Source organism: Phyllopteryx taeniolatus, chromosome 3, assembly GCF_024500385.1.
Source record: "Phyllopteryx taeniolatus isolate TA_2022b chromosome 3, UOR_Ptae_1.2, whole genome shotgun sequence".
In the NCBI taxonomy this organism is placed as follows: Eukaryota; Metazoa; Chordata; class Actinopteri; order Syngnathiformes; family Syngnathidae; genus Phyllopteryx; species Phyllopteryx taeniolatus.
In genome coordinates this window covers 15,991,329-16,014,886 of record NC_084504.1, presented here as the reverse complement: position 1 = coordinate 16,014,886, position 23,558 = coordinate 15,991,329, and the positions used below count along the sequence as shown (strand labels likewise).

The following is a 23,558-nucleotide window of genomic DNA, read 5'->3' as shown; positions in this document are numbered from 1 at the left end:
GGGGCCGGGATTTGGACCCCAGTCCTCAGAACTGTGAGGCAGACGCTCTAGCCAGTCGTCCACTGCGCCGCCTGCAATAAATGTCTATATATTTTATGGGACAGTGGTAACAGTGTTCAAGAGAGCTTGAAAGAGTTCTGAGAACTGTTTGTGTACACATTTGTACAAGTTGCTCTAAAAACATGAACCTGTTGGTCTTTGAAGGGTCATGTGGTAATCTCAAAAAAGTAAGAGACCAAGTCATGTAAATGTGTATTTTCATGGGACAGTGGGGACAATTTTCCCAGGCGAGTTTGAAACAGTACTGAGAACTGTCTGTGTTACCACTAGACTTTACACTGATTTTATCGGCCTTATCGGTATCGGCCGATAATTAGCATTTTATGTTGATCGACTGATCGGCTTTCATGTCATAATTCGCCGATCCGATCAATGGCGTCATTGATCAGCTCCGCATTGATCAGACTTTTACTCCGCATCGCCATCGTGCACAGTATATTTGAATCCAAAAGCTAGTTTATTTTTAGCGTTGTCGCATGTCTTTTGATGTAGTACTGTAAATATCTGACGGCCAATAAAGTTATTTAAAAAAAACATGTGGCGGTGTGGAACAGACAACACGTCTGAGACAGACAACACGTAATGCATGGATCAGACGACAAGACAAATTTGCTCTTTCACGATTGCACTATGTCAGACTACACCAATAAAATCTTGTATTCCGATACCACCATCACTGGGCTCCATCGTGTCAACGCAAACGCGACCGGATACACTCATTACCATGGGAACGACAACAATAATGGATCGCGCTGTGTGTTTGTAAGAACAAAATGGGGAAAAACGTGTGTTGGTGGTCACCGGTGCTCAGGACAGGAGAGGACGTTCGTTTAAGGCTTGATTGAGGTATGTTCACGTACTTTTAATACGATACGGCTCGCAAGCATGCAGCAAAACGTTATGTAGCCTACCAAGCTAGTGCTACCACGAACGGTTGCACGTAAACATGCCGCCGTTCTGTCGAATCATGCTCTAAAGTTTCGGTGTGGGTGAAGTAATTTAATTAAACATAAAGTAATTTAATTACAATAAGTTAGCACCCATTATTTCTTTAATGTTGTAATGTTGGTTTGACCTGACTGATTTGAATAGACGACCTGTCTAGAGCAACCTTTATGGAGCCAAAGAACATATTTTACAATTGAAAAATCTCACGGCACACCAACAAAAAAAATGTCACAAAAGGTGGATACATTAATTACTGTATTTACTTCCTGCCATCTAATAGAAGACAATTCATTTGTTCTGTCTGTCACTATGCCTCACTGGCATAAACAGAGGAACAAAGATACATTATTTATTGTAAATATAATTTTTTGAGCAATTAAGTACACAAGTATATACAGTAAATGAACCAGTCATTTAAATATACACATTCTTCCATCATGTGATCGGATCGGTGATCGGTTATCGTTTTTTTAAACTCGCTGATTGGTGATCAGCCCCAAAAATCCTGATCGTGTAAAGCCTAGTTACCACCACATTTACACTGGTTCCTGTAGAAACATGCACATGCTGGTCTTTGAGCGGTCATGGAGGAATCTCGAAACAGTGAAAGAGTCAAAATGCATAATTATGTATAAGTACTAAACATAAGGAACAAAAGTCAACAAAAGTCATACATAAACATTGTTTTAGGATTATACATCTTGTAAAGATCTGTGGTTCAAAATTTTTATATAGTCAATTATGAGAACTATTGGCCCAGGTGTACGTTTACCCAGAACAGTTTGTCTACATGGAAAAGGACCAGTATGCAAGGGTTAAGAGACAGTGGTTCTATGATTTTGATTTTCAAAACACCATGACTTAGCTACAAATAGGGAAGGGAATTTATTCGGGACGAACGTCCATGTTGTAAATCTTTGCTGCGACGACATTCTGTGGTGTCGAGGGTCCCTGACAAACCAAGCTGGGTTCATGGAGTAAATAATTAAGTATATAAGTGCAAAGGTTGGCGGCATGGTGGACGACTGGTTAGAGCGTCAGCCTCACAGTTCTGAGGACCCGGGTTCAATCCTCGGCCCCGCCTGTGTGGAGTTTGCATGTTCTCCCCGTGCCTGCATGGGTTTTCTCAGGGCACTCCGGTTTCCTCCCACATCACAAAAACATGCATTAATTGGAGACTCTAAATTGCCCGTAGGCATGACTGTGAGTGCGAATGGTTGTTTGTTTTTATGTGCTCTGCGTTTGGCTGGCAACCAGTTCATGGTGTACCCCGCCTCCTGCCCGATGACAGCTGGGATAGGCTCCAGCACGCCCGTGACCCAAGTGGCTCAGAAAATGGATGGATCGATGGAAGTGCAAAGCTTTATGTTTTAGATAACACTGTTACTAGCTTCTGCTCCCATAACTCTCAGGAGGAAAAACAACCTCAGTACAGAAGGCCATCACAGCACTGCAGTTGGTGGGATGGTAACACTGTCTTCACAGTGAGCAGGCAACATTTCCATGGTAGATTCTTGCTGGAATTTATATACGAGTATCTGTTTGATCTCCTTCAGCCAAGCACATTCAAAACGGCCCTGCTTTTGTGCCTGTGACAAACTGACAGCATGTGTAAAACACATTCAGTTGTACATCATTACACTGCCCCTTCCTTCTAATTAGTTAATGGGGAGGACATCCATGCAACATCCTCAACACATTGTATTTCCCTGGGGAAGTTTCTTAGCCGCTTTTGAGCAATTACTGCACACATGGGCTTTTAATTTCATGATACACCCTCATAATTTGCAGTCCATAAACATGTCTTTATTATATACTTTGTCTGTACAAACCAAAACCACACAACGAGTTAGCATCTGTACTCGAAAGATTATATTTACCTTTTTTTTGTCGACAGCGGGTCATTGGCTTTCTTTTCCTCAGCTCTTCTTTTCAATACTTCAATGCATTCCATATAGATTTTGTCATAAAACACAATCAATAGCTTCATGTAAGATTTGTGCCTGCTGCTTGAGTTTTGCAATCTGCTGAGAAAATAAATGAATACATTACACTTGCACGGCTAAAATATCTCAGGATATTTGACCTAAAAAAAAAAAAAAACTCACTTTACTAATTGTATATCATAAATAAGCCATATCGACTAGCGATGGACATGATGAATTTCTTCTTGAAACATTTTTTACATAATTTAAGTTGTAAAGTTGTATCAACAAGTTGATGCTGTGTACTTGCTCATTATTGAATCAATGCAGGTATAATAAATTACACTGTTGGGGAACAACCAGAAGAGAGTGCAGTTAGTTTAGTGCTGGCTTAACAGGTAAGGAATTGAAAGAGGAAGTAAACAGCAAAAGAGAGAAGTTTGGGGAAAACAACATTTTAAATATTGTGAAAGACTGATGCAGAGAATGTTATTTCATGATACAGTATCAATGCGCGAGCACTGGATCAGATATTTATACTTTGTCAGATGTCCAAGTCGGTGCCATTGCAAAAAAAAAAAAATTATCATATTTGTTAAAAGTTATATTATGACTTGACAGTAGTACATGGTGGCGGCACGGTGAAAGATTGGTTAGCACATCTGCCTCAGAGTTCTGATGACCGGGGTTAAAATCCCGGCCCCGTCTGTGTGGAGTTTGCATGTTCTCCCCGTGCCTGCGTGGGTTTTCTCGGGGTAGTCCCGTTTCCTCCCACATCCCAAAGTCATGCATGGTAGGTTGATTGAAGACTATAAATTGCCCATTGGTGTGAATGTGAGTGCGAATGGTTGTTTGTTTATGTGTGTCCTGCGATTTGGCTGGCGACCAGTTCAGGGTGTACCCGCCAGCCGGTACCCATCAGCTGCCTCAGGAGTCCCACAGGCCAAAAAGGCCCGATAGGACTCCTTCTTCAGCTTGACGGCATCCCTCACCGCTGGTGTCCACCAACGGGTTTGGGGATTGCCGCCACGACAGGCACTGACCACCTTTCGGCCACAGCTCCGGTCGGCCGCCTTGGCAATGGAGACGCAGAACATGGTCCACTCGGACTCAATGTCCCCGCCTCCCCCGGAACATAAGCAAAGTTCTGTCAGAAGTGGGAGTTGAAACTCCTTCTGATAGGGGATTCTGCCAGACGTTCCCAGCAGACCCTCACAATACGTTTGGGTCTGCCACGTCGGACTGGCATCTTCCCCCACCATCGGCGCTAATTTACCACCAGTTGTTGATCAGTTGACAGCTCCGCCCCTCTCTTCCAAGACATGCGGACGTAAGTCCGATGACACGACCATAAAGTCGATCATCGAACTGCGAACAAGGGTGTCCTGGTGCCAACTGCATGTGTGGACACCCTTATGCTTGAACATGGTGTTCGTTATGGACAATCCGTGATGAGCACAGAAGTCCAATAACAGAACACCACTCGCGTTGTGATCGGGGAGGGGGGGCCTCCCAATCACGCCCTTCCAGCTCTCACTGTCATTGCCCACGTAAGCATTGAAGTCCCCCAGCTGAACGATGGAGTCCCCAGTGCTTCTACCAATGCACTAAAAATCAAATGCTCTGCTATGCTATGTGAATTATTGCAAACAAACAAAAAATCCACATTGCACTGTGGGAATCACGCGGTTTGACATTACGTATGATTGTTTTCATTTGCATTAGCAGCTAACATTGTGAGCAATCACGCAAATAGTTTCACAGCGGGTAGGCCGTGCGCTTCCTGTTCATTTAATCAGTGTAGTGTTCTCGTGAATTAGTCTTGTATTTTATTTTATAATTTTTATTTTATTTTATTCACTGTATTTACCAATGAGCACACAGCTAGCATCTATTTCACACGAAGCTACATTCGTCTTTATGTCCTTTTCTTCTTCTTTTTGATGTAGTACAGTATTTTTACATAGTGCCCCCTAGTGTTTCGACTGAGATACCAAAAATAAAATTTTGCCTTTATAACAAGATGACAGACTTCTGTTCCTTTTTTTGAAATTAATGCCTTATGTTTGTGATATACACTGAAATATATTTATTTTTATGTTTACTTTTATTTGTTTGGAATTGCCTCACTATAAATGTTTGCAGACAAGAAAATGCCATTCTCTGCGATATGCACAATATGAAATTACAAAAATTATTGTTATCTAAAAGAGGAAATAAATTGGTCGTTCATTAAGTGAAATGTCTCATTTTCTCTTTTGTATTCATAACTGCTCTTTAACTAAGTAAAAATATATTCCAGCCATCCATTTTCCACAGCGCTTCACGCTTCACTAGGGTCGTGAGCATGCTGGAGTCTATCCCAGCTATCTTCGGGCGAGAGGCGGGGTACACCCCAAACTGGGCGCCAGCCAATCAGCAAAAATATATTTCATCTGAAAACAGTGTACTTGATTATTCAACAGAAATGTCTGTGGGATATTCAATTACTAATTGCAGCACTACTGGACGCAAATTCTCATTTGTGACAGGTCTGTTTAATCTCACTTTAGAAATAAAGTGATAAAAAGTAAGTCAAAGCAGAGCATTTTCATAGAATAACTGAAAACGTACTATCGATTGGTTTTTAAGGGGCAAACCCACCCTTGACGATCGGCTTTGAAGGTGAAAAAAGTTTGATCAGCCCTCTAGTTTTGTTATAAAGGTTCAATGGATTTATCAAATTTGTTTTGATAAATGAATATGGATTTTTAAATATATTCAATATATATTATATTTTAACTATAAATATAATACATATATATTAATTAAATATATGAATTATAATATTATATATATTCATTAATTCATTCATCTTCTGTTCTACTTATCCTCACTAGGGTCTTCAATCAACCTGCCACGCATGTTTTTGGGATGTGGGAGGAAACCGGAGAGCCCGGAGAAAACCCACGCAGGCACGGGGAGAACATGCAAACTCCACTCAGGCGGTGCCGGGATTTGAACCCCGGTCTTCAGAACTGTGAGGCAGATGCTCTAACCAGTCGCCCACCGATCCACTTCACTTTAAATATGATCATAAATCTGTAAGTTTTTCTTCACTTCATAGTGTAAAGTAGAGAGCCCTTCTAGTGTGTCGTTATCCAATCCGTTCAACTTGTTCATTTAGAAAACATCCTTCTTACTGAAAATACATACTCACAGGGTTGATTAAAAGCAGCATGAGGAAAAGAAAGTGAAGGATGGACTATCATTAGTCACTTAAATGTGATCATAAATCTCTGGATTTCCCTTCATTTCATAGTGTGGTAGAGAGCCCTTCTGCCCTTATTGCTAATCCGTTCCATCCATCCATCCATTTTCTGAGCCGCTTCTCCTCACTAGGGTCGCGGGCGTGCTGGAGCCTATCCCAGCTGTCAACGGGCAGGAGGCGGGGTACACCCTGAACTGGTTGCCAGCCAATCGCAGGGCACATACAAACAAACAACCATTCGCACTCTCATTCACACCTACGGGCAATTTAGAGTTGTCAATTAACCTGCCGTGCATGTTTTTGGGATGTGGGAGGAAACCGGAGTGCCCGGAGAAAACCCACCCAGGCACGGGGAGAACATGCAAACTCCACACAGGCGGGGACGGGGATTGAACCCCGCACCTCAGAACTGTGAGGCTGACGCTCTAACCAGTCGGTCACCGTGCCGCCTAATCCATTCCACTTTACCATATAGAGAATGTCCTTATTACTAAAATACCAGTCAATGTTTTCCCTGCGACCTAGCTTGCACTGTTACCTGCCTGCTGCTATCGTTCCTGAGTTCCACACAGCGCTAACTACAAGCAGCGTGAGGAAAAGAACGTGAAGGATGGACATAGTCATCATCACTGCTGGTAGTAACAATTAGTTAGCTGTGGCTAACTAATTCCCATGCTGCTACTAACGAGGTCGTCAATTAGCCTGAACTGCATCGTGAAGCTTAATTCTGGCTGTTTACAAAAAGATGGAGGTTATAGAGTGAACTTTGTTTATGAATTCACACCATGAAACAGGAGTTGAGCTCATTCACTGAGAAAACGTTAAAAAGCAATTTCTTGGTCTACGTTAGGTGTTTGTGAAATTTGACCCCAGAATGAGCGTGTTCTCAATTACATTCATCAAGCAGAAATTAATTTATTAACTAAGTTCAGTTCACGTTAACACAAAATATGAAGTAGTTCATGAACCTTCGTTCACTGAACTCATTCAGGTGCAACAGTGGATACAGTAATATATTGCACATTTTCAAAAATGATTGCTTAATCACTGTATTGAGCTAGCACTGGCCAAATATTGAGTATTGTATCACGAGTTACTCTGCTTTTACCACCCTTACCACAAATGTTGCATCTTGTCAGTGTTTCTATCAGCCTGAATCTGCTGTTCCATTTTCTACTGTATATCTCATTTCTCTCTTTTGCACACAAAAAAAAGTCCTGAAGGTGTGAGCTTTCCTTGACACACTCACACCCCAATTACCTGCCGGCAGTGTCAGGCAGAGATCTTTGCATTGTCCTTGGGTTGTGACATTTTCCCGTTTTAGTTCCCTTTCAGATTTAGTGGACAGGAGAGTGGGTTGCTGAGCAGAGCACTTTATAAATATATCTCCTAGTGATTACGGTGACCATTCTTTGTGTGTATGAGGCCAAGAGTAGGCGTGATGGCTTCATCCCTTGAGACACCGTGCTATAGATCAGGGTCCAAATGCCTGCTCTAATTTACACCATCAATCTGTGTTATTGCCAGATGCTGAAGAGAGTTAGAGGGACGTCGTGTGATGTCGTCTAATCAGTGTGGTGCCAATGAGTGCCTGGTAAACAGAAATACCGTCGCTCTTGTGTCCATGCCTACAGGTAGAGAACATACATTGTCATTAGGGATACTATATTGGTTGACATTGGGTAATCTGTATTGATACTGTGTGGCAAACAAAACAATTGACATACTTGGTGTGAGATAATTGAGGCATTCACAGTCATCTCAACATTACTGACATTCTCAAACAAACAAACAAAATTGCAAAATGTATATTGAACAAAAATATAAATGCAATAATTTGTATTTGCTCACTTTTTTCATGAGCTAAACTCAAAAATCTGAGACTTCCTATGTACATAAAGACCTATTCCTCTCAAATATTGTTTACAAATCTGTCTACATCTGTGTTAGTGAGCACTTAATACATGGAGGTGGATAATCCATGCACCTCAGGAGGTCAGAAAACTAGCCTTATCTGGTGTGACCACTGTTTTCCTTTCGCAGTGCAACACATCTATTGCACAGATGTACCTTATGGTGCCCACAATAAAAGACCCAATTTGTTTTTGTAGTTTTAATGTATTAGGGGACATCTTGATTTATATTTATATTTTTAATCAGTGTATATACTGAAATAATGAGCTTGTCTCAATTTACTCAAATATCAATTCATTCAGTATGAAATTTGGCCCTGTCTGGTTGAACACAACGCTATTATCCTGAATATGAATGGCAACAAGTGGGTAATCATGTTCATCGTACCTTCTCCCATCTAGTGGCATTTAATTGTTGTGCCTGTCACTACACGTCACTTGCATAGATAGATGGACAAATATATTGTACATTTATAGTAAATTCATAATTTTAAATGTTCAAGTAAATAATATCCCGCAATACACTTGATAATTTATTTGGACAACTGCTATTGTACTTAAATTGGGACTGTGAATATCACTTGCATTGGGCGAAACCGCCTCTGTCCAAATTTGGCCAATTTCATATTTTTTCATAAATCGATAGTATTGGTGAGTCTGTTATTTTTACGTTATTTACCAATCTAAAATGTTGAAACTGGCTCTTTGACTCAAATGTATTTTTTTTTTGGTTTCCTGAAATGTGTGATATGAGTATTCCAATCGACCATAGGGATACTGTATGCATCTCTACCTTGGGATCTCAAAAGTCAACACAATCTGTTCCCGCATACTAGCCTACCACCAATTTATTCAGATTGTAAATGATTTTTCCGATATAAAATAAAACATATTCCAGAGTCAAACTGTTACTCACAAAACCTTTATCAACCATAAAAGGTTATGTTTTCACTAACATTGTTAATTGTCATATACTGTATGAGTCATATACTGTATGAGATCCATCCACTGTGTAATAGAACAAAATAAAATTAAAATAGAACTACTCAATATTTGATGACACTTGAAGCGTAGTGGAGGGGGAGGCTTGCAGTCGCTTACTTCCTGATGTACCAGTAATATAATGCATCACAAACTGTAGAGATGTATTGATGGTCAGCGGAGCAAATGCTTTGCACTACATTAAGACTGGAATGAGCAAACCAAGTGATTGCCCCAGTTAAAATAAACAGTGCATATGGGTGCACAGATGGGAACACTGGCTATCTGAACAATATAGGAATCTGTGTGTAGCTTATAAACGAGCAGTGGCATCTGGGCTTTAAAGGTTTTTGTGAGTGATGCGTTTCATATGTTTTAGTTAAGATCGTACTAAGGTTTTCTGATTCTGAATTTGTTTTCAAGTTGTTCAGGCCTTAAAGACAAAGACTGGTGATTAGTGTCATCAACACATTTTCTTTTCCAACTTCTTTCTCAATAACAGAATGTTACCCATGGGTTAATACAGCGTTCTTAACTGTCATCTTCACACATGAAAATTTGGAAGGCCAAAACAGTAGATTCCTTAAGTTCGACATCTGAATTCAAATGTGCAGTATTTAACGCTTGCCCCACAGTTGACTTGTAATCACATAACATATATAATAGATGCTATCAAAAAAGTTTAGTCAATTTGAATAATTGCCTTATTTCCTTGAATTAATCACTCACTGTACCTTAAAGGGATAAATGTTGACACTAACGTGCATAAATATGCTGCTGTATGCACGTTTATGTATGCATAAATAGTTAGAACTTCAGGCAAAATATGGCATACTCTCAAATCTACAAAGTAATTAATTTTCATTCAATTTTCTCCTACAGTGCTAACTTGCCTTCAAGCTTTGGAGCCTATATTTACAGGTCAACGCAACACTCAGGTTGCATGGGTTGAACTGCAGCTGCTGCTGTCACTAATCATTGATGCTTTGATGTATTTTCAATCAGTTTAGTTGGGAGGTGGAAAAATACAGGTTTACCTATAACAGCATGTTGCTCCCTGACCAATGTGATGTTATGGACGTTTTGTCAGGATCGCGGGTTTGTGGTGGACCTTCACCAGAAGGTGTAGGACCCAAGTGTAAGGAAGTAAGTAAGTAGGAGTGCAGGAGTCTCAAAAAATATTTTAATTTCCAAAACAAAAAGGCATACAAGGATCATAGAGGCAAATGTTAAATTAACAAAGTTCGAAAACCTAATTACAAACTAACAAAGGAACAGTAGGGGACAAGGGACTCCATGATGGGACTTGGAAACATGATGCGAGACGACAGACTACAATCAACAATGCAGCAACACAGACTGAAAGAAAGCAGGGAACTAAATAAAAAAATTGCCAAGACAAAGAGGAAAACCAGGACAAGATGAGCGGCTGTAGGGAGCTGACTGGTTGACACAAGGTATTGTAGATGGCTGACGAGAACAGGTGGAAACGAAAACCTAATGAGCTGAACTAGACATTTTCAAGGGACACGGGGAAAAAAACATGACATGGAATAAAACAAACTAAATATAATCTAAACAAAAACACAGCTCGTGACAGTACCTCTCCCCCCTTAAGGGACGGATTCCAGACGTCCCTAAAAGTCGCAACCGCTGTCGCTGCCGGGGAGCAGGAACGGGGGCCTGCATTCGCTTTAGTGTGCCGCATTGAGGTTGGGGAGCACAGGAAACAAGAGGCTCAGCGTGTGCAGTAACAATGGAAGGTTAACTAAGGTGAACGGGTCGTACGAGAGAAACTGGCAAAATTGGCATGGAACGAGGTAACTCGGGAGAAGGTTTGATATGAGGCCGCGACTTAGAGTCGTGGAACAAGGTGTGGAAACAGGTGGAAAATTACATTGCTTTGAAATGGAGGCAGAATGACGTGACAATGAAACTTGATGTTTACTTGGGCGCCTCCATTGGCCACCACGCGAAAGGCCCGAATAGATGGCCAAACGGGTGCCCAAGGTCAGCTGGATAGGACTTAGGTGTCGACTCAGAGGTATCGGAAAAATGAAATCCTGACAAAAAAAATGACTGGGACAGGAAATACTCGGGAAAGGACCAGAAAAAAAAAAATCTAAATCTGTGTCAGAGTCAGAATGGGAACTCAAGAACTGGTGGAAACAAAAATCTAACGAGCAGGACAAGACATTAACGTTGTCAAGGGAGAAAGGGGGAAACCAGAACATGGAATAAAACTAACTAAATATAATCTAAACAAAAACAACGACCATGACATGCTTTCCATTTTTGTTTGCGATACGGTATATGGGCTTTTATGTACGTCATAACAAACAAAATAAAACACTGCTACATTTCATCCACACAACAGTAGTGACCAAACCAAACTAAAAAAAGAATAACTGTTTTATCTTCAATTCTCAATGTGAGGTAAGTCTACAATTGAAAGAATCACTAAGTTTGCATTTAATCTTTAAGAACTGCATTTAATCTTTAAGAATGCTTTAAAAAATATTTGGGTACCTTTTTTATTTAACTTTCATGTGCAATGCATATGTGGCGACGAGACATGAGGGAGAACTGTGAGGCAGACGCTCTAACCAGTTGTCCACCGTGCCGCCTCATAGGAAACCATTATACAATATCTCCCTGTTATCAAAGCCAGGCTGGCAGATGCCAGCTTACCTCTATGTGTGTGTGCGTGTGTGTGTGTGTGGGAACCTCTTTCATCTGTGTTTACAGGCTTCCATAGGGGATGTCAAGTCATTAACACACAATAGCACACCATTCCCATTTCACTAAGACAGTCCAATTTTATTAATCTCACACCTTCACAGAGTGTGCTGAATCACAAATCACAAAGACAGGACACCTACTGGTTGTTTGGTGGTTTATCAATGGAAAACCAAGGTAGTGTAAAAACGTTATCAGCTAATAATCGCTACAATTTACATTTTCCAATTGCACATCTAGGTCATGGTACATGGTAAAAATACAGTAGATCTAATGAAAATGGATAGGTCACTGGACAGTTCTTCTCTATCATGCATTATTAATGTGTTTCTCTGCAGCAGTGTGGATAGAGCTTGAAAGAACACTGATCAAAGTCTGATTTGCTCCGATTGACAATAAATTTTCCCGATAGAAACTGAAAGAAATAACACTCTTCGTCTCGTTGCTTTCACAGAACTTCCAGTAAATATTCAAATATTGAGGCAGGCCTACTTTTTGAATAAATGTTGACAAAAAATCCAAAGAGATACTTTATGTTATGTGGAATCCTTGTGCAATATATTGATGAGACATCATTTTTGACAGCAGTTGGAATGCCATATTTGCATGCACATTTTGAGACATTTATTTTATTTCTGTTTGAAGGATATTGGCCTCGCAATCACCCCTGCACATTGAGCTATTGCATATCAATGGACGCCTTGAACGGCAAGCTTGTAGAGGCATTTGATACTGCACAGTGCACATATACAGTGTATTGTACTTTATTCCATTCATTAAACCATAAAAAGTTAGATTAATAGTTGAAAAAAGTGGTTGCAAGAGAAACAGGACGTGAGCGTGTGATACAGTATTTTAAAAGATGTGGTGTGACACTTCAGTCTTATAACAGAGTACAAAATGTTTGTACTCTGTTATAAGACTAAAGTGTCACATGTTTTGATCCTCTAACAATTGTCCAACTTGTAATATGGTTGCTCATTTGATGGATTGTGGTCATGGTCCTGAATGATTGTGGTGGCTAACAAACGGACATATCTATACTGGTGTTTGTTACGAAAATGCTGGATCATGTGGACCAGAGAAAATATATGTTAAAATCAAAAACAGTCCTATGGCCCATTTTTCCATTTTGTATTTTTATTTGAGCCTAAACTAAATATATGAAATGGCATTTTCTCATTATTGTGTCAGATTTAAAAACATTCACTCAGTCACCTTTTCCTTTTCTTTTTGCTTATTCTAGTGATGTTTTGAGATGTGCCGAGGCTTCAACTCGTAGGTCAAGTAGGCCAGTGGATCCTTTGATTTGCATGTTTGCAACGCTCGGAGAAAAAAGATTGGATACCCCTGATGTACATTTCTAGCACTAGTACATTTTCTAAGGTCAGAATAAATTGCATACCTGTATTAGATACAAGCAGTCAGTGATGACAGAAGATTTCTAATATTTTCAGAAGGACACATTTCATCCATCTCATATTTCTTCCCTGACTCAAAGAAAGTAGCATTGATTTTTCTCAGCTGTGCTGAAGCTGTTTGTTACTTTGTTCCTCCATGCCAGCTGATATCGACTGACAAGAAAGCACAGTACATATGGCCAGGTAGACATTAGGAGACAGTAAGCAGCTGACAATGTGATAGTGATTTTCTTTTGAGGGGTGGCAGGAAGAAACCGAAGAGAGAACATTTAAGTGGAAGGTTTAAGGCAAGAAAAGTGTATACAACTAAGCTTGTTAAACATCTTGCACCTACCTGACAGTTGCTAGAAGCTGAACACTTGTTCAACAAGATGAAGTGGAATGCTTCCACTTGCTTGTCTTTTACTGAGAAACCATTTATATATATATATATATATATATCCATCCATCCATCCATTTTCTGAGCCGCTTCTCCTCACTAGGGTCGCGGGCGTGCTGGAGCCTATCCCAGCTGTCATCGGGCAGGAGGCGGGGTACACCCTGAACTGGTTGCCAGCCAATCGCAGGGCACATAGAAACTAACAACCATTCGCACTCACAGTCATGCCTACGGGCAATTTAGAGTCTCCAATTAATGCATGTTTTTGGGATGTGGGAGGAAACCGGAGTGCCCGGAGAAAACCCACGCAGGCACGGGGAGAATATATATATATATATATATATATATATATATATATATATATATATATATATATGCATGCTGAAGTGCTTCAGTGAATCATTATCCACTAAAGTTATGAGTCCTGTCTTGGTGCTAGCCAATCAGAGGCAGAGGTTAGAGGGGTATTGTTCCATAAATACAAAGGAGACATTTTCCGGACCTGATAAATATTCATTGTTGTGGTAACATCCGGCGCGCCGCTCACGACGCTGGCGGAACGGCTTTGGACCTGTAGATGCACCCAACTGGGACACTGGGGAACGTTAACTATTTATTACGTTCATTAGCCCGGGAGCTAACTAGCTAGCAAGCTAAGGAGCGCAACAGCTCATGGTGACATCGTTTAAAACAAGCAGTTCCATATGGACCCACACTATAGCCAAAAAAGAAGTTGAGTAAAAGACAAAGTTTAGAAAATGATAGATAAAGCAAGAGAACTTTTGGAACAAGGGGCGCGAGTTATTTAGTTAGTTACATTCAGCAGCTGCATAAGCCACATTAACCAATCTGAACACATACAGTACATGTTATCAGAGACAATTCAAAGATGGAAACAATAAAACAATATGAACCCTTCTTAGGAACATAAATCGTAACCCTTGCTGAGCTAAGGTAGAAACCAATTTAGCATATCATGCTAACTTAGCACATAACAGGAAGGTACGACAGGGACTGAACTTTGGTAACTTAACAATTGCACACACGAAATGGTGGCATGAACTTACTTCTTATGGACAAATAGACAAATATTTTTGGTGATACGTGAAATACTGCTACTCCGTTATCCCTGACATACTGTAACTGCATCACTCTCAATACCATAACTTATCGGTCTCCAACCGCTCTCTGTTTTTCACTCGCTCTACCGTGTCATTCAAACTGCGCTGGACCAATGAAACTAGCCCGCACAATTTTCACCTGTCGAAAAAACAAAAACGAGTCTGCAGCTCACCCATGACCCAGATGAGGACAAGCGCTATAGAAAATGGATGGATGCATGGATGTTACAACTGATGTGCTTTATGTGATTTCTAGAGGGCTTATTGGCACACTCAACTGTTATCCACATCATCTTTAAAACAGCTCAGCTTTGTTCCAGTAGATTTTTAAACAAATATACCATCCACAAATTAGTTTGTGGGATTCATTTGAAATAATATTTTTTTATTTCTTTTTGATGACTGTTAACTTTAGTTACAGGTTTATGCGTGGCACAGATGCATGAAAGAGCAGCCAGACCTATTGCTCCTTTTCACAGCATAGCTCTACTAGCTTCTGATATTTTTTCTTCTAGTTCCTGCAAAGGAAACCCTGCTGTTTAGGATCACGACCTGAAGATGGACTGCCTCCCTTGAGACCGTGTGGATCTTTTGTAGAGATTGAAACATTGCTAAAGCCCGTTGGTGTATCAGTGGTCGAGCAGATTTGTAATTTGTTTCAATATTGACAAAATGACATAGCTTTCCTTGTTACTGTGCCTGAGCTCTGGATCCTGCAGTGTTTTACTCCACAGTGTTCATTTTGGCATGCTTTTTGTAGTTTTCCATTTTACAATTTTGAACTGAGAAACTGACCGCCCAAAATAATGTGATCCGAATTGGTACAGTAGTTGCTGTTGTATTCATAGAATTAGGGTGGACACAACTCGGTAACAGATGAAATTGGGATTTTTGGCATAATTCTATACTCTTGAGATGGAACTAACAACAGTGCAGATAAATTTTTTCAAGACAAATCCATTTTATGCCAAAAATGTTTTTGAAAAAAAAAAACATTTTAAATCACAAAAAAAGAAGAAAACAGACCAAAAATTGTCTTTCTTTTGCTTTTGAAATCACATAAAAGCATAAAACAAAAGTGAAACACAGGTGCTGCAGACAGATATCTTCAATGATTTGCTTGTCTTGCAGTTCGGTGAAGGAAAGCCTGCTGTTCAGGATCGTGATCTGAAAAGAGACTGCATCCCATGGGAACGTGTGGATCTTTTGTAAAGATTGAAACATTGCTTTTCAAAGAGCAATCTCACAGCTGTGCTGTGGCTTGAAATCAGCCTTCTGAAGCCATAACAGACAAGGTAATCCTATTCACTAGCCATCTAGCTACTCTGTTCCTTTGGGCTTTTACCCATCCAGCTCAAGATTGTCTTAGATTTAATAGGAGCGACAGCATTCATGACATTTGAGACTTTACAGGTGAAATTATCCAACAGTTCATCAACTGTCTCAGCAGTCACAGTTTGTGGCACAGCAATGGTCTCCCTAAACTTAGTGGCGGTACTCTCATTTATGTACCTTTTCTTAATAGACATAGAGGTCGTCAGAACTTTTGGAAGAATCTGCAACAAAATTTAACAGGTCCATGCTCAGTTTCATGGGAATAAATATGAAGGTTTTGTTTGTGTAGACATGTAGTCCTGCTAACCAACAAAACAGCCAACGCCGATCAAAACTTTCCTCTTATCCTTATGTAGTAATGCTTTCTGTGTAGCTTATTTTATTGAATTTCTCCAAATGTTGTGCCATCTTTGTGGAGTTTCCTATTTTAAGAGAAAGGATTATTTTCTTTTTTACTCAATTATCTTTGAGATTGTGGTCAGAGTTTAGGCTGTGTCAATGTTTGAACACCAAAAATCAGTATGGGCTGTAGCTCAGGTCATTAGGACTGAGCAGCATGTGATCAGTCAAACCATCTCAAACATTATCACAGATGTCAAGAGGTGGCTGTGCAGGGCTAAAACAAACCTGGCAAAGAAATGTTCTACTCACTAGAGCCTGGTGAGCAACACAGACATATTAATGTATTCCACATGAGAATACCAAGCAGGAGACAATAAAGGCCCCGAGACTTATTAACTCTCTCTGCATGCTATTATCTTTTATTTATTTATTTATTTATTTAATTTTTTTTTTTTATGTAAAGCTACATTTTGTGATTAGCATATAGGGATTGCAGAATGTATCATTAAACGAAACTGCTGTTAAAAAAAAGAGAGTGTTTTCTAGCTCTGATTTGAGATCACATATGGTGTTATTTAATTGTACCTTGATTGCTCCACATGGGAAATTTGTGAGTAAAACAAGATGTCAATTAGATTTTTTTCATCAAATAATACCAATGTAAATATAAACTTTAATAATAATACAAGTTTTATGTAAATTTTGAATTGATTTGTTTGCAGAGATGGCACAAAAAATGGCCCTTGCACATTTTCGCCTATTTATTTACAATTAATGACATTTTTCAATGTAAGTTCATTGATACAGTGAGGTCCTAAACTGGCGCTCTCTGAAAAGCATAATTACTGTTTGGGTGAAAGAAAACATTTCCCTGGAAAAAAAAAACATGCATTATCCCTAATTCTGCTAAAACAAATCATGTTGTTATTTTGAGATTGTCAGGGATATATTATGCTTTTGTATTGCACAGCTGTATGTTGCTGAATTAAAAATCATCTTCTATTCACACACATAAGATTTAATCCAGAACAATTCCGTTTGTGGACAACGGTGGACATGTTTCTTTGTAACTTGCACATTTTTGGAACAGTTTTTATTCTACTGAAACTACTCAAAACTGAACTTTCAACTTTCCAGAGACTTTGTGTATCCATATTAGGGATAGATTAACCATGTTCAAGGGTGTGAGCCCCCTTTTTAAGAAGTCATTTCACAACTAAGGTCACATAAGCATTTTGTGTGATACACCCCGATAAGTAATGATTTATTTGAGCGTACACATAGACTACAAGTTTCAAATAGCCTGTGAATACATAACTGAGTCTGCAAAGCATAGCAGTATACTGATAATTCATCATTACTCTGACAAGAAAGAAAAAAAATGGGATAGGGGGCAGGTTGATGAAAAAAACCTTACTTTCTATTGAAGTTTTTTCATTAAAATGTCAACTTTCAACTTGTATCTTTGTACTTTGAAATGTAAATAAGAGGTCCTATATTTTATTTAAAGCTGCAACATATTGTCATGATACAGGAAAAGCGCTAAAGTGTAATTGTTCATCTATCCATCCAATCTCTGAACCACTTTTTGTCATTATGGTCACGGGTGTGCTGGCCTCTATCTCTTGCCCCTCTTTGGGCAACAGGCACCCTGAACTGGTCACCAGCCAGCAGTGGTGTTCCTGAACGGGTTCAATGAACGAAAGTTCATGAACTAGTTCATATTTTGGGCAAACGTGAACTGAAGTTAGTTCATTTCTGCCTGATGAACGTTATTGAGAACGCGTTCTTTCTGGATTTCAGAAGGTTACTTTCCATAATTAGGTCCTGGGCTCAGCCCACCCAAAATACTCGACCTAGACTCGCGCCTAATGTAGAGACATGGCAAGGCATCGAGGATCCAGATGAAGAAAGATAACCAGTGGGAGCCGCCCACACCGAGAGATGCCACAGTCCCTGTTTCAAATAATTGTATTCTTTTGTTATTTACGTTTTAAATGTCCCAACTTTATCGGAATTGGGTTCTGTATTACTGTATTCTACTGGAGTTAATGCTTTCTATAAATCATTAAAGTTAATGTAATTAACATGGTGTAATTCCAACTGGAGGAATGGCGGACGACTGGTTAGCACATCTGCCTCACAGTTCCAAGGACCAGGGTTCAAATTTTGAACGCTTGTGTGGAGTTTGCATGTTCACACAGGCACGGGCCTGTGTGGGTTTTCTCCGGGCACACCAGTTTCCTCCCACATTTAAAAAACATGCATTAATTGAAGACTCTAAATTGCCCGTTGGTGTGAATGTTAGTGCAAATGGTTGCTTGTTTCTTTGTGCCCTGCGATTGCCTGGCAACCAGTTCAAGGTGTACCCCGCCTTTCGCCCGAAGATAGCTGGGATAGGCTCCAGCACGCCCGCGACCCTCGTGAGGATAAGCGGAACGGAAGATGAATGAATGAATAAATCCAACTATAACCATTGTTTAGCAAGCTTTGTTTTTCAGAGAAGCACGAAGGAAGGCTGAATTATCCGAAATTCACGTGTTATGAATGTAGTACCTGTTGGTGTTTCACCCACCTCAGATATATACTGTAATAAATGATGCAGCTTCCTTCAGTTCCTAACACTTTCTCAGAATGAAAATAATTGAGTTAAATATACATGTATATTTTATACATATATTACAGGGGTGTCGAACTCATTTTTGCTGTGGGCCCCATCGTAGTTATGGTTTCCCTCGGAAGGCCGTCATGAGCGCAAACATATATACAGTAAATTGCCTCATGTTATTACATATGCACACAAAATTTTTTTTTTAGGAATAACTATGTTTGAAACCAGAAGCCAGTCAAAAGTTGTTAATTCAGTTTATTTTGAAATGGGGACTGGTAACAAAAATGTTGAAGAGGATTTGCAATGTTATTTTAGCAAGAAAAATGAAGTCGAAGCACTTGATATGCTTTTGCGCGCCACATAAATTGATGTGGCGGGCCAGATGTGGCCCCCGGGCCTTGAGTTTGACACTTGTGATGTATTAAATAAAAATAAAATTCAAAGGTTTTCAAATACTTTTTTCATAATTCAAGTGATTTCTCTGCACTGCTGGTGTAAAGATTATGAGTACATTTTTCAGTATGCCATACTTTTTGAGAGAGGCGATAACCACATAGGGGCAAGTTCACTTCAGTCGCACCAGTGAAAGCAGGTCTCTTCTATAGATTTGGCTAATAGCCTGGAATTTGAATGGCTCCTATAAATTTGCATCTCATCAAATGTATCCCACCAGCAATTGCGCAGAAAATTGATTATATATTACTGATTATATTGTTATATTGCTGTCGCTAAAGGGTCAATAAATATTGCAAATAGACATGGGGAGAGGGGGCATCCTTGTCTGGTCCCGTGATGGAGTGTAAAACTTTGTGAGCTGATCCCATTTGTAGTAACTGTAGCTTTACGTGAGGTACATAGTCTTTCAATCCAAATCCAAATTTCTGTAAGGTACTTACAAGAAATCTCCAGTTCAGTATCTATAAAATTAATGTAAATATTGATCGATTCATTGATTTTAATTTCCCTACAGTTGATCAAGAAAAGGTTGTCAAATGGCCATCACTATCACTGTCTGTCTGTCTAATTTCATAATGATAAAGAATATGGGATTGATGGGCGAGACATTTGCAAAACTAGGAATGCTAAATAATTTAAATCACTCATGTGCTCTATGGTCATTTTTCAGACTGACTTGAACATTCACATTCATCACTCATATTGTGCTACAGAAATAGTCTTTTTCCACTGTCTGTGACCCCATGTGATGAAGCAGACTGATTTTCTGTGCAGCTAAAATAGTTCCTACAGCATGATCTCTTGGCCTGTGATTGTGCTATGAATGCAGCTCATCAACCTACTTCGTTTGTCATTTTATCTATTAATTTAACTATTTTGAACAACTCATTAAATTTATTTTTTCTTTATACTGCACTGAAGATTGTCATTGAAAAGATAGAGCAGACAAAGTTAAACAATGACTGTCAAAATAGCTTTGCAATTTTGGGAATAATAGGATGGGCTAATATGAAGTCGAATTCAATCAGACTCCATTTATATATTCAGCGACAAAAAACAAAGGTGCGCTTCAACAGAGTTGTGCCAGCGTCACACACACACCATACCAACATTTTATCAAAACTGTGGTTGACTCAAACAAAGAGACAATCTTTGACTCAGGGGTCCAACTTTCCAATTTACTGGGTTGCAGCATAAGTCCTTATATAGTGTGTAAATAATTTGTTTTTGCTGTATTAATCATACAGGCCATTCTACATTTATTTTGTAAAGCACTTACATTAGAGCAGTAAACCACATTGTGTTTATTGACAATGAACGAACCACCTCTGACAGGCATTGCTCTTAGAAGTTTTCTCTAGTTTCCCATAACCATGAAACAAAAACAGCAATCAGAGGTAATGTTAATGTGATTTTTTAAAAAGGCTTGAAGACTGTTTTAGGATAAAACGGGTCACATGGCATGGAAGAAAAATCATTGAAAACATCCATAAGCTTTTTATGGTGCTATCCTTTAGATTTACAGAAGTCGTTTACATGCAATATTACAAAAGAGAGGTGAAGAATGATAAGGTGGAATCAAGGCTCTTGTTGTCATACATTTCAAAAGAACAAATGTCCCCAGAAACACATTTTTTTCATCAAAACAGTTACCTCACTTTGTGCAAAAGGGCAAGAAAACCTACCAGTACATGTAATGAGTCACACGGCCCGAGGTCACAACAACCGTGGCGATCTTCTTACTGGCTCCCAGCAGTCCAACGCTAGACCATTATAGCATGCACAGAGAAAAGTGAACATATTGGATAAAAGAAAACAATACTGTAACATTTTGAACCAGCGGTGCACTGTAAGAAACAGATAAAAAAATTACTACTTTTCCATGTTTGAGGTAGACTCAACATCCAGACAACCAGTCAAATTGTCAGAAATTCAGTGATATACAATATGCTATTGCATTCCAGGGCCACAGTGAGCATGTCTCCAGGGTGCCAAATCCTTAATTTGATGGCTAGATTGATTAAAAAAGCTTACCCTTATAGACATTTCCTCAAAGTTTATCACTGTTGTAGGGTGAAATAATAGGGCAAATATCTTTGGGCAACGTTGAACGATTTTTCTCACTGTTGAAAAAGTAAACTAATAGTTTCCTGCTTCTCCTATGTTTTCACCCGTGAAATGTTGGAAGTAAAACTTCTAAGGAGTACTGACAAGCATACAAACAACAAGGAGAGCCAAAAATAGAAATATCTGTTCTGAAATTGAAATATCTCTTCTGCAGGCTGGCCCAGCCTTAGAGCCCGTCTCATCTCTTGCCTTACCCGTGAGGTGACCTGGGAACAATTGATCAATCCATTTTTCCATGTCAGCGCTATAATTTGGCCCGACAGTGGAGCAGTGTGCTGCGGATCCAATGTCTTAAGTATTGAGGTTTTACGTTGGGCTGAGTCAAAGCTGGAAAGCGTGTTCTGTTCACCTTAGTGATGATACAAGGCTTGGAGGATCTATGTGTCCGTTTTCTATAGCGCTTGTCCTCATTAGGGTCCCGGAAGAGCTGGAGCCTATCCCAGCTGACTTTGGGTGTGAGGCAACATACACCCTGAAATGAAAATTCAGCTTAAAAACTACACCCAAATACTTTGTTTAAACGTCACCCCAACCCCCGAATTTCAATGATGCTGTGTCATTCACACTTTACCACACTATCCAGCAAATCACCGGCATCATCTGTGACTTCAGTTGACTTTGTGAAGCTGCTTGTTGCAAGGAAGTATCCATTATTATTACATTTTGGTGTATACGCCACATCGAGCAAACAGTCAACCGCAACTTCACATTACATTGTGGAGTGTTGGTGCATGGGCCACAAACTGCACACATTGTCAACATTACCTAACATCTGTTGCAGGTATTTTCCATTTTATTTCACAACAGCCCTCTTGAGACTTGGCACCTTCATATCATTTTTCTTAATGATTCCACTTTCATTTTCATACATGTAACAACCTCAATGAAGAGATTTGTTTTAAAATCCCTGTAAAGGGAAAATAAATGTCTTCTAAATTTGACACACCACAAAGAAGTGTGGTTAACGATCCTGTGAAATTCAAATGATAAAAAAGTCACCAAGTTTGTAAAATGATGTTTCAAAATTGTGTCAAATCAAGCCGTTCTCTTAGTTCTCAAACACTGTGGGCATGCCTGCTGAATGTGCTGAAACCACGAAACAACATCTACAGTAAAATGTATCTAGAAACACATCTCTGAATTCACTTCATAGGGTCTTTGAACAGCCAGGTATACAATACTTTGCATTGATATGCAGATCACAATATTTTTACCTTGGTGAAGATCTGCGCTATAATGAACGCTCATTTAGTTGGCATTCTGACAGCCAGTCACTATTGATATGACTTAACAATAAATGTAATGTGGATTGAGTAAGTGTATGGCAGCTTCTTCATCAATGGTGATGCTTACTACTTCATTACAACAGGATAATCCAAAGAACCCATTGGTATTGAAGCAGCTTTGTCACCTGAACTCTGTTTATATATTGTATAGAAGGGTTAGACAAAGTATACGTTTAATATACCGAAGGCCTTTAAACAGACCTGTTGGTCCTGCGAGCTCCTTTTTATGGATTATGAGCTTTGCGCTATCAGTAGTTTAGAAGAGTACCTGGAGCGTCACAATCTGAGCACAACTGGGAGTGTGTGGGAAGAAATAGGCGTCGTAGCTTATGGCTGGCACAGATAGACCGTTGTGCTATAGCTTGCACCCACTGTATGGCATATATCCACACAAGTCATGGCAACTTTCTTTATTTAGCACATTTCAGGCAGAAAGGGTGATTTATTGGGCATTAGATAACAATAGAATTAAAATAAGTTTGAGTATTAAGTGCACAGCACACACGTAACATTGCAGAAAGTCTCTTAAGGGGCTTAAGAGATGTTATCTATGCGAATTTCACATTTTATCTAATCGAGGAATTTGTGAAAATGTAAATGTCGACTTTTTGAGAAAATTAAAGCTTTCTTGGCAGTTTATTTCAGTTTGCTGCTCCACTGTTTT

At 39.5% G+C, this 23,558-nt stretch overlaps 1 long non-coding RNA gene across 1 annotated transcript; it reads left to right on the top strand.

Moving 5' to 3' along the window:
- Window positions 1–733: 733 nt before the first annotated feature.
- LOC133474558 (uncharacterized) lies at window positions 734–16,346 on the top strand. Its single transcript, XR_009787549.1, has 3 exons — window positions 734–906; window positions 5,813–6,016; window positions 15,869–16,346. It is a non-coding gene; the product is annotated as an uncharacterized LOC133474558 (long non-coding RNA).
- Window positions 16,347–23,558: the final 7,212 nt, after the last annotated feature.